General features: G+C 46.3%; 1 long non-coding RNA gene across 1 annotated transcript; it reads right to left on the reverse strand.

The window, feature by feature from the left end:
• Positions 1–7,181: 7,181 nt before the first annotated feature.
• On the reverse strand, positions 7,182–11,380 carry LOC135568053 (uncharacterized). The gene is made up of 3 exons (XR_010462502.1): positions 11,271–11,380; positions 9,534–9,634; positions 7,182–7,210 (listed from the first exon to the last, which is right to left on the reverse strand). It is a non-coding gene; the product is annotated as an uncharacterized LOC135568053 (long non-coding RNA).
• Positions 11,381–12,638: the final 1,258 nt, after the last annotated feature.

Here is a 12,638-nt window from a genome sequence, read left to right on the forward strand (position 1 = left end):
ACTACTTTGAAGAATCTAAATTCTAAAATATTTTTGTTTAACACTTTTTTGTTGTTACTACATGATTCCATATGTGTTATTTCATAGTTTTTTGATGTCTTCACTATTATTCTACATTGTAGAACATAGTACAAAAATATAGAAAAACCCTTGAATGAGTAGATGTGTCCAAACTATGGACTGGCTCTATATATTGTCCTTTACTCCTAGGAGAGCATGATACATATGGACCAATTAATTAGGGACGATTTCAAGTTTTCATGACAATCAGTAATCAGCCTTGTTGGACGCCGATTATGGCCGATTACATTGCTCCACGAGGAAACTAGTTAACTAGTGGTTGATGATATTACTAGGTTAACCAGCTTGCCCTGCGTTGCATATAATCAATGTGGTGCCCGCTAATTTATCATCGAATCACAGCCTACTTCAACTTCGCCAAACAGGGGGATGGTTTTTACAAAAACGCATTTGCGAAAAAACCATAAACATCTTAAAATCAATACACAGATGTATATATTTTTAAACCTGTATATTTAGTTCAAAGAAATTCATGTCAGCAGGCAACATTAACCAGGTGAAGTTGTGTAACTTCCCCTGCGTTCGTTCCACGCAGAGTCAGGGTATATGCAGCAGTTTGGGCCGTCTGGCAGAGTCAGGTACAGCAGTTTGAGCCGTCTGGCAGAGTCAGGGCATATGCAGCAGTTTGGCCGTCTGGCAGAGTCAGGGTATATGCAACAGTTTGGGCCGTCTGGCAGAGTCAGGGTATATGCAACAGTTTGGGCCGTCTGGCTCAGTACAACTAATTTGCCAGAATTTTGGCGTAATTATGACATAACATTGAAGGTTGTGCAATGTAACAGGAATATTTAGACTTAGAGACGCCACCCGTTAGATAAAATACGTAATGGTTCCGTATTTCACTGAACGAATAAACGCTTTTGTTTTCAAAAATGATAGTTTCCGAAATTGACCATATTAATGACCCAAGGCTCGTATTTCTGTGTCATTATGTTATAATTAAGTCTATGATTTGATAGAGCAGTCTGACTGAGGCAGCAGCAGGCTCAAACATTCATTCAAACTTTACTGCTTGCCAGCAGCTCTTTAGCAATGCTTGATGCACAGAGCTGTTATGACTTCAACCCTATCAACTCCTAAGATTAGGCTGGCAATACTAAAGTGCCTATTAGAACATCCAATAGTGAAAGGTATATGACATGCAAATGGTATAGAGAGAAATAGTCCTATAATTCCTATAATAATTACAACCCCAAAACTTTTTACCTGGGGAATATTGAAGACTCATGTTGAAAGGAACCACCAACTTTCATTTGTTCTCATGTTCTGAGCAAGGAACTGAAACGTTAGCTTTCTTATATGGCACATATTGCACTCTTTTACTTTCTTCTCCAAAACTTTGTTTTTGCATTATTTAAACCAAATTGAACATGTTTCATTATTTATTTGAGACTAAATAGATTTTATTTATGTATTATATTAAGTTAAAATAAAAGTGTTCATTGTTCATTCAGTATTGTTGTAATTGTCATTATTACAAATATATATATTTTTAAAAAATTAGAAAAAATATTAGGCCAATTAATCAGTATTGGCTTTTTTTTGGTCCTCCAATAATCGGTATCGGTGTTGAAAAATCATAATTGGTCGACCTCTACTACTAGACACATAGTGGACATGAGATGGGAACTAGAGACTGATATACACAGGGAGACAAAATACCATGGAAACACAAAAGGCATCACTCTGAAGCAGAGCCAGACTATATGATTTGATGTCCTACCTTCACCATGCCTGTGTTCTCAGAGTTGATGTTCATCATGTCATTGAAGGAAGTGAAGAGATTCCTCAAGGACTCATGAAGTCTGCTTCTCCTTTGTTCTCATACAGTCTGGGGAGAGAGGAGAGACGGATGGACGGACAGAGGGAGAATAGGAGGGAGAAGAGGAGAGATGATGGAGAGGGATGGAGACATGGGATGGATGGAGGGGAGGGAGGGGAGGGAGGAGGGAGGGAGGGAGGGAGGGAGGAGGAGGGATGGGAGGGGAGGTAGGAGGGAGGGAGGGGAGGGGAGGGAGGGGAGGGAGGGGAGAGGAGGGAGGAGACGGAGGGAGGGAGGGAGGAGGAGAGGAGAGATGGATGGAGGAGGAAGGAGGGGAGAAGAGAGAGAGATGGATGGAGGGACATAGGGAGAAGAGGAGAGATGGATGGAGGGACGTAGGGAGAAGAGGAGAGATGGATGGAGGGAGAGGAGAGATGGATGGAGAGGAGGGAATGGGCGGAGACATGGAGGAGGGAGGGAGGGAGGTGGATGGGGAGGGAGGGAGGGAGGGAGGAGGAGGGAGAAGAGGAGAGATGGATGGAGGGAGGGAGAAAGAGGAGAGATGGATGGATGGAGGGAGAAGAGGGAGAGATGGATGGATGGAGGGAGGGAGGTAGGAGGAGAGAAGGATGGATGGAGGGAGAGAGGGAGGTGGAAGGAGAGGAGAGGAGAGAGGGATGGAGGGAGAGAGATGGATAGAGGGAGAGGAGAGAGGGATAGAGGAGAGGGATGGAGGGAGGGATGGATGGAGGGAGAGAGGGATGGATGGAGGGAGAGAGGGATGAGGGAGAGGAGAGAGGGATGGGGAGAAAAGAGATGTTGGGAAGAGGGATAAGAGGAGAGAGGGAGGTAGAAGAGAATTTAGGAAGAGAATGGGAGAGAGAGAGAGTGGAGATTGAAAGGGAGGAGAGGGGAGAGAGGGGTGGTAGGAGAGAATGAGGAAGAGAGTGGGAGAGAGAAAGGAGTGGAGAGAGAAAGGGAGGAGAGGAGAATTAAAACCGATGATTTAGAGACCTTTCTGAAGTCCCTCCACACACAGAGACGTGCTGTTAGCTCACACAGAGATGTAAACAGGCCCCCTGTAGCGGTTGCCAGTAGGCCACTTCTCTGTCATTGTTATATCACAGTTCTCTACCCATCAAAACCAGGGCCCACTGACTGTAGGCTCAGCATGGGTTCTCCATGCAAATACCAAACAAGACCAAAAATACCTTGATCATTGCTGATCATCGTTAGCATCTAAAACGGGGCTACTCCAGCCTGTCTGCTTTGCGCCAAAAACAGGGAAAACAACGCAAGTCCTGGCATACCAAAAAGACGTATATTAATGAATTAATTAGCATATTCATCTGGAATACTTTACGTGGGGGAAGAACAGTTCATGTGATTTATTGATGCGACGTCTTAGGTACAAGGCTTTGTAACTGTTTTATAATGAAGGAATCAGGCCAGACGAGGTGTGGTATATGGCCATTATACCACGGCTAAGGGCTATTCTTACCCATGACGCCACGTGGAGGGACTGGACACAGCCCTTAGCGTGAGTATATGGCCATATCACAAAACCCCGAGGTGCCTTATTGCTGTTATAAACTGCTTACCAACCTAACCATATGCTAACCATATGCAACCCATCACGTCGAGCATTAGCACAGCGGAAATGGTTCAACTCTGAGACTGTCGATCCCTACAGAATAAGAGCAAATCTTAGACACGAATTACTAGTCCGCAGCTAGATATAATTAATATAATTATCAACTGTGTGTAGTGACTCTTTTGTCTTTCCCGCTCTTTCCCAGTCCACACCCACACCCACTTCCCAGCCCACACCCACTTCCCAGTCCACACCCACTTCCCACCCACACCCACTTCCCAGCCCACACCCACTTCCCAGCCCACACCCACTTCCCAGCCCACACCCACTTCCCAGTCCACACCCACTTCCCAGCCCACACCCACTTCCCAGCCCACACCCACTTCCCAGTCCACACTCCACTTCCCAGTCCACACCCACTTCCCAGCCCACACCCACTTCCCAGCCCACACCCACTTCCCAGCCCACACCCACTTCCCTTTGTCCACCAAGCCGTCATATTGGCTGAGCCCACTAGGGAACCTCGTCATTTCCTCGTAACCAGATCTACTGTTTGTTTGTTTATGCATTTCTGTGAATGTAAATAAATGATTAAGACAATTGGTTTATGGATGACTCATAGTGAACACTGGGTTCGTGCAGATAACCAACAATTTACGACGTTTGGAATGAGACTAACGCGAGGTGAAGAAAAATTCATTCATTTAAATACTAACTGATCAGATGTTAAAATATCTGAAGAGTTATAATTAGGAAAATTATAAATTTGTAATCTGAATATTTTCCGTGGTGCCCCGACTTCCTAGTTAATTACATTTACATGATTAGTATAATCACGTAATAATAATTACAGAGAATTGATTTGATTAAATACCAGTTTTCACTTTTAATGATACCAAAGACACGACAGTATGGAGGAATCTGGACTGTAACAGTTTGTATGGAGGAATCTGGACTGTAACAGTTTGTATGGAGGCAGAATCTGGACTGTAACAGTTTGTATGGAGGCAGAATCTGGACTGTAACAGTTTGTATGGAGGCAGAATCTGGACTGTAACAGTTTGTATGGAGGCAGAACCTGAAACTGACTGTAACAGTTTGTATGGAGGCAGATTGGACTGTAACAGTTTGTATGGAGGCAACCTGGCTTGTATCCCAATAGTTTGTTGGACACAATCTGGATGTAAATGGCAAACGGGAAACTGAATCTGTAAAACTGAGCTGCTTTGTGCAAGGGAATTAAACTAATGATGTGTATCTACATCCTGGAGTGTTACTGAGTAAAACACACGTTACCTTAATCAACGGATGCTACACTGCTGAGGGGACAAGACATGTTTAGACGGGGCTACTTCCTGCTAATAAAAACTAATAGAGGGGGTTACCATCTCTGGAGTGCTATACTTGCTGAGTAAAAGACATGTTTAGAATCTACTTCCTGCTACACTGCTGAGGGGACAAGACATGTTTAGAGGGGGTTACTTCCTGCTATACTGCTGAGGGGGACAAGACATGTTTAGAGGCTTACTTCCTGCTATACTGCTGAGGGGACAAGACATGTTTAGAGGGGGTTACTTCCTCCTATACTGCTGAGGGGGACAAGACATGTTTAGAGGGGTTACTTCCCTCCTACACTGCTGAGGGGGACAAGACATGTTTAGAGGGGGTTACTTCCTGCTACACTGCTGAGGACAAGACATGTTTAGAGGGGGCTACTTCCTCCTACACTGCTGAGGGGACAAGACATGTTTAGAGGGGGTTGGCTTCCTCCCACACTGCTGAGGGGGACAAGACATGTTTAGAGGGGGACAAGACATGTTTACTGTTACCTGCTACACTGCTGAGGGGGACAAGACATGTTTAGAGGGGGTTACTTCCTGCTATACTGCTGAGGGGGACAAGACATGTTTAGAGGGGGTTACTTCCTGCTATACTGCTGAGGGGGACAAGACATGTTTAGAGGGGTTAGATACTGCTGAGGGACAAGACATGTTTAGAGGGTGTTACTTCCTGCTATACTGCTGAGGGACAAGACATGTTTAGAGGGGTTACTTCCTGCTATACTGCTGAGGGGGACAAGACGTGTTTAGAGGGGGTTACTTCCTGCTATACTGCTGAGGGGGACAAGACATGTTTAGGGAGGGGTTACTTCCTGCTATACTGCTGAGGGGGACAAGACATGTTTAGAGGGGTTACTTCCTGCTACACTGCTGAGGGGGACAAGACGTGTTTAGAGGGGGTTACTTCCTGCTACACTGCTGAGGGGGACAAGACATGTTTAGAGGGGGTTACTTCCTGCTACACTGCTGAGGGGGACAAGACATGTTTAGAGGGGGTTACTTCCTGCTACACTGCTGAGGGGACAAGAAGGTATCCACATTACTTGACCTTGTCCACATGTTGTTTTATTACAGCCTCAATTGAAAATGAATTCAATGTAGATGTTGTGTCACGGTCCTACACACAATACCCCATGTTCATGTTAAAAATGGAATGATGTTTTTAGACATAATAATGATAAGTATTCAACCCCTTTGTTATGACGAGCCGAAATCAGTTCAGGAGTAAAAAATGTGCTTAACAAGTAACATAATCAGTTGCATGGACTCTGGGTGCAATAACAGGGTTTAACATTTTTAATGACTACCCAACACATACAATTATCTGTAAAGTCCTCAGTCAAGCAGTGAATTTCAAACACAGATTCAACCACAAAGACCAAGGAGGTTTTTCCAATGCCTCGCAAAGAAAGGAACCTATTGGTAGATGGGAAAACTAATTAAAAGCAGACATTGAATATCCCTTTGAGCATGGTGAAGTTATTAATTACACTTTGATGGTGTATCAATATATCCAGTTACTACATAGATACAGACCTCCCTTCCTAACTCAGTTGGCCGGAGAGGAAGGAAACCACTCAGGGATTTTAGCATGAGGCCAATTGTGACTTGTGACAGTAACAGAGCTTTAATGGCTCCGATAGGAGAAAACTGAAGATGGATCAACAACATTGCAGTTACTCCACAATAATAACCTAAAAGACAGAATGAAAAGAAGGAAGCCTGTAGTACATAATAAAATATTCCAAACATACATCCTGTTTGCAATAAGGCACTCAGCAAAACTGCAAAACCTTTGGCAAAGAAATCAACTTTATCATCTGAATACAAAAGAGTTCTGTTTTGGGCAAATCCACACTAAATATTTTCAAGCATGGTATTGGCTGCATCATGTTATGGGTATGCTTGTCATCGGCAAGGACTAGAGAGATCTTTAGCATAAAAATAAACAAAAACAGAGGGGTAAGCACAGGCTAAACCTGGTTCAGTCTGCTTTCCAAAGGACACTGGGAGTAATTCACCTTAAAGCAGGACAATAACCTCAAAACACAAGGTCATATCGACACTGAGTTGCTTTCCAAGATGACATTGAATGTTCCTGAGGGGCCAGGTTTAAGTTTGCTGAAATCGGCTTGAAAATCCATGTCAAGGGGGGGTGTAGGGGTGTGTAGGGGTGTGTAGGGGTGTGTAGTAGTGTGTAAGGGGGTATAGGGGGTGTAGGGAATGGTGTAGGGGTGTAGGGTGTGTGGGGGTATAGGGGGTGTAGGGTATGTAGGGGTGTGTAGGGGTGTGTGTGTACACTTACTGGTTGAAGAGGACCCTGAACGCACTATAAACTTGAATATGTACTCCAGAGCTTTCATGGCCTTTCAGCAGCTGTTCAGTCAGCTTCTCTGCATTCTCCCATAGTTCTTCAAAACCTTGGTCAGCTTCCTGAAGAACATACACATGTACATATGTATTTAGATACATATACATATATATATATACATATATATATATATACATACATATATATATACATACATGCATACATACATACATACATACATACATACATACATATATACAGTGGGGCAAAAAAGTATTTAGTCAGCCACCAATTGTGCAAGTTCTCCCCAAAGATGAGAGGCCTCCCCTTCTCTCCCCTCCCCTCCTACATAGTAGTTTAGGACGGTGGTTTGCTTCCTGGTGAAATCCAAATTCAAGCAGTTGATCATCCATTCTGGGATGTTCTGGAAACCCGTTACGAACCCACCTCACCGAGACGCTCCTACGTTGTGTTCAGTTGTATTCGTTCACATTGAACGCGTACAGCATTTATTAACAGCTGTTGGCATGCCGATGGAGTCCCGCGTTATGCACATGGCCTTGGTACACGGTTATGCTCCAACAGGGAGAAGAAGAAGCGGGGCCTCCCGGGTGGCGCAGTGGTTAAGGGCGCTGTACTGCATCGCCAGCTGTGCCACCAGAGACTTGGGTTCGCGCCCAGGCTCTGTCGTAACCGGCCTGTGGGGCGACGACAATTGGCCTAGCGTCGCCCGGGTTAGGGAGGGTTTGGCCGTAGGGAAATCCTTGTCTCATCGCGCACCAGCGACTCCTGCGGGGCGGGCCGGCGCAGTGCGCGCTAACCAAGGTTGCCAGGTGTTTCCTCCGACACATTGGTGCGGCTGGCTTCCGGGTTGATGGTGCTGTGTTAAGAAGCAGTGCGGCTAGGCTGGGTTGTGTATCGGAGGACGCATGACTTTCAACCTTCGTTTCTCCCGAGCCTGTACGGAGTTGTTTAGCCATATGACAAGATAGTAGCTAGTAATTGGATACCATGAAATTGGGGAGAAAAAGGGTTAAAAAAAAAAAGATATCATTTAAAAAGGAGAAGAAGAAGCAGCATGATGAAAACATCATCCACACCAAGTTCCCAGGAAAAGGACCAACTCCCCCCGGCTCATTATAGAGTGGATAAACATTAGGAACACTTTCCTTATATATACACTAGCAGCAGCACAACACACATTTTGCCCTCAGAACAGCCACAATTGCAATGTGTTTAAAAGCGTTCTACAGGGATGCTGGCCCACGTCGACTCTAACGCTTCCCACAGTTGGGTGGTGGACCGTTCTTGATAATCACAGGAAACTGTTGAGTGTGGAAGATCCGCCTTGCCACCTACTACCAGACCCCGTCCAAAACCTACTACCAGCCACCTACTACCAGACCCCCGTCCAAAGGCACCTACTACCAGACCCCGTCCAAAGGCACCTAATTATCATGTCTTCCCCCAGTCACCTCTGAATGGTACACATACACAATCCATGTCTCAATTATCTCAAGGCTTAGAAATCCTTCTTTAACCAGTCTCCTCCCCTTCACCTACATGTCTCCTCCTTCACCTACATGTCTCCTCCCCTTCACCTACATGTCTCCTCCCCTTCACCTACATGTCTCCTCCCTTCACCTACATGTCTCCTCCCTTCACCTACATGTCTCTCCCCTTCAACCACATTTGTCTCCTCCCCTTCACCTACATGCCTCCTCCCCTTCACCTACATGCCTCCTCCCCTTCACCTACATGCCTCCTCCCCTTCATCTACATGCCTCCTCCCCTTCATCTACATGTCTCCTCCCCCTCATCTACATGTCTCCTCCCCCCATCTACATGTATCCTCCCCCCATCTACATGTCTCCCCCCTACATGTCTCCTCTCCCCCATCTGCATGTCTCCTCCCCTATCTGCATGTCTCCTCCCCCTATCTGCATGTCTCCTCCCCCCTATCTGCATGTCTCCTCCCCCTATCTACATGTCTCCTCCCCCTATCTGCATGTCTCCTCCCCTATCTACATGTCTCCTCCCCTACATATGTCTCCTCCCCCTATCTACATGTCTCCTCCCCCTATCTACATGTCTCCTCCCCCTATCTACATGTCTCCTCCCCCATATCTACATGTCTCCTCCCCATATCTACATGTCTCCTCCCCCTATATGCATGTCTCCTCCCCTATCTACATGTCTCCTCCCCCTATCTACATGTCTCCTCCCCCTATCTACATGTCCCCCCCACCATCTACATGTCTCCTCCCCCATCTACATGTCTCCTCCTTCATCTACACTGATTGAAGTGGATTTAACAGGTGACATCAATAAGGGATCATATATTTCACCTGGATTCACCTGGTCAGTCTATATCACGGAAAAGCAGGTGTTCCTAATGTTTTGTCCACTCAGTACATTTCTCCAGCAGTAATAAGCTGTACTCACGTGTACGCCAGAGTAGCACTGAAATGCTTCCTTATGTAGGTCTCAAGGACGGGGTTAAAGTGCTGAAACTTTCTGTCTGCAATGAGTCCAATTATGAATACCTGCCAGAATCAAAACAGAAACACAGTCATTAAAAACACAAACCGTACGGTCACAAGAGTCGGGATGCAAAACTAGACCTTTTCTTTCTTCATTGAAAATGGACAAAAAAGGAGAGAGAGATTGGAAATGAGATTGGAAATAATGAAAAGCCAATTTTCTCTGTATTCTATTATTTTCTCCCAGATAATGTAAGACGAGTAGTCGTTCTTCCTCTCTGTAGTTTCTCTCTGGATAAGAGGAGCCGGCTGGTAATTACCTAGTCAAAGTAGACCATTACAAAACCACATCACATAACAGTTGCTGATACAGGCTTTGTACAATAAAGGTGCGTCAGAAGTTCAAATCAATGAAATAGTTACAAAAAGACATTGGGATGATGATTTAATATTATATAGTACGAGAACCAGCTCTATTAATGTAGAGATATTTAGTCGACTACTTTTTCAGCTTTAGAGAGATGTGTTTTAATTAAGACTGTGTCTGGCAGGAAAATACATGGGCTGTAGGATCTCATGCACGGTGTGTGTGTGTGTGTGTGTGGGTGTGTGTGTGTCACGGTGTGTGTGTGTGTGTGTGTGTGGGTGAGTGTGTGGGTGTGTGTGTGTAATACGATCCACCCTGTGATGTCACTTATCTGTGGTATAGACTACGGTCTGATGGCTCAAATACTTCATTCAGTGGAACGTTATCTATTAGGTAGGCCTCCCAACAGGTAGGGTAGGCCTCCCAACAGGTAGGGTAGGCCTCCCAACAGGTAGGGTAGGCCTCCCAACAGGTAGGCCAGGCCTCCCAACAGGTAGGGTAGGCCTCCCAACAGGTAGGCCAGGCCTCCCAACAGGTAGGCCAGGCCTCCCAACAGGTAGGCCAGGCCTCCCAACAGGTAGGCCAGGCCTCCCAACAGGTAGGCCAGGCCTCCCAACAGGTAGGCCAGGCCTCCCAACAGGCAGGGCAGGCCTCCCAACAGGCAGGCCTCCCAACAGGCAGGCCTCCCAACAGGCAGGCCTCCCAACAGGCAGGCCTCCCAACAGGTAGGCCTCCCAACAGGCAGGCCTCCCAACAGGTAGGCCTCCCAACAGGTAGGCCTCCCAACAGGCAGGCCTCCCAACAGGTAGGCCTCCCAACAGGTAGGCCTCCCAACAGGCAGGCCTCCCAACAGGCAGGCCTCCCAACAGGTAGGCCTCCCAACAGGCAGGCCTCCCAACAGGTAGGCCTCCCAACAGGTAGGCCTCCCAACAGGTAGGCCTCCCAACAGGTAGGCCTCCCTGTCCTCTGGTTGTCTCTAACCCAGGACCTGTCTTGTCTCTGGCACATAGCTAACATTCCTTAATGGTGGTAAGGTGTGTATTTAGCAGACTTTCAAAACCACACAATGCCTGAGGCAGACCAGAGGCAGAGAGACAATCTGGGACAACTTTTCTGTATTCTGTTTGTCCACACGGGATACTGTGAATCTATGTCAACTTTCTCTTTGACAACACACGCATACATTAGTAATGTGTATGAGTCATAGCTGTATGATACGGCCACACCGCCACAGTCTGGTACAACAGTATAATATCCTAACACACGAAACAGAACAAAATCAAATATTTAATGTGTGTGTGTGTGTGTGTTTTAAAAACAACCTGTACTTACCAAGGAATCAAACACCAGGGTGTCAAACGTGTCACTGTCTGAGTTCTCCATCATAATGTTAAACAGGGCATCAAGGGTGTCCTGCAGAAACTACAAGGACAAGAAACACAACGTGTTACAACAGAGAGAGGATATAAGTCCACCTCTAAAACAGCACCCTATTCCCTTATGGGGCTCTGCCAAAAGCAGTACACTATATGGGCAATAGGTTGCCATTTGAGAAGCACAAGTCATTGAAAAAAAAATCATGCATAAACATTCATTCTCATTGTTTGTCCATTCATTCATTCTCATTGTCTGTCTATTCATTCATTCTCTTTGTCTGTCTATTCATTCATTGCCATCCCCTAGTCAGACTCGGGTGGCGTGCATATTATCCACTGCTTCCGAGGATATGACTCGCTATATTACTCGGACCCTGGACAATAAAGTATACGAGCTCAGGGCGAGGATCACCTTCCAGAGAGACATCGGGGACTGTAACATACTCTGTTTAACGGAATCATGGCTCTCTTCTGGAGTTGTCCCCCTCCATTCAGCCAGCGGGGTTCTCCGTCCATCGAGAGGAGAACGGCGGAGGGATTTGATTTATGATTAACAACTCATGTTGTGATTTTGGTAACGTACAGGAAGTCCTTTTTGTTCTCCCGATCTGGAACACCTCACCATCAAATGCCGACCATGATTAGTGTAGTGTCAACAACGCAGCCACTGCCAGCTAGCCTACAAAGTCTCCCCTTACCCATCTGTCTATCGCCTCCTTTGAATTCCATGCTGTCACAGTTACCAGCCCTTTCAAGCTTAACATCCTTATCATTTATCGCCCTCCAGGTTCCCTCGGAGACTTCATCAATGTGCTTGATGCCTTGATAAGCTCCTTTCCTGAGGACGGCTCATCTCTCACATTTCTGGGCGACTTTAACCTCCCCATGTCTACCTTTGACTCATTCCTCTCTGCCTCCTTCTTTCCACTCCTCTCCTCTTTTGACCTCACCCTCTCACCTTCCCCCCCTACTCACAAGGCAGGCAATACGCTCGACCTCATCTTTACTAGATGCTGTTCTTCCACTAACCTCATTGCAACTCCCCTCCAAGTCTCCGACCACTACCTTGTATCCTTTTCCCTCTCGCTCTCATCCAACACTTCCCACACTGCCCCTACTCGGATGGTATCGCGCCGTCCCAACCTTCGCTCTCCTCTCCCCCGCTACTCTCTCCTCTTCCATCCTATCATCTCTTCCCTCTGCTCAAACCTTCTCAACCTATCTCCTGATTCTGCCTCCTCAACCCTCCTCTCTCCCTTTCTGCATCCTTTGACTCTCTATGTCCCCTATCCTCCAGGCCGGCTCGGTCCTCCCCTCCCGCTCC

The sequence above is a fragment of the Oncorhynchus nerka genome, unplaced genomic scaffold, assembly GCF_034236695.1.
Source record: "Oncorhynchus nerka isolate Pitt River unplaced genomic scaffold, Oner_Uvic_2.0 unplaced_scaffold_1724, whole genome shotgun sequence".
Taxonomy (NCBI): domain Eukaryota; kingdom Metazoa; phylum Chordata; class Actinopteri; order Salmoniformes; family Salmonidae; genus Oncorhynchus; species Oncorhynchus nerka.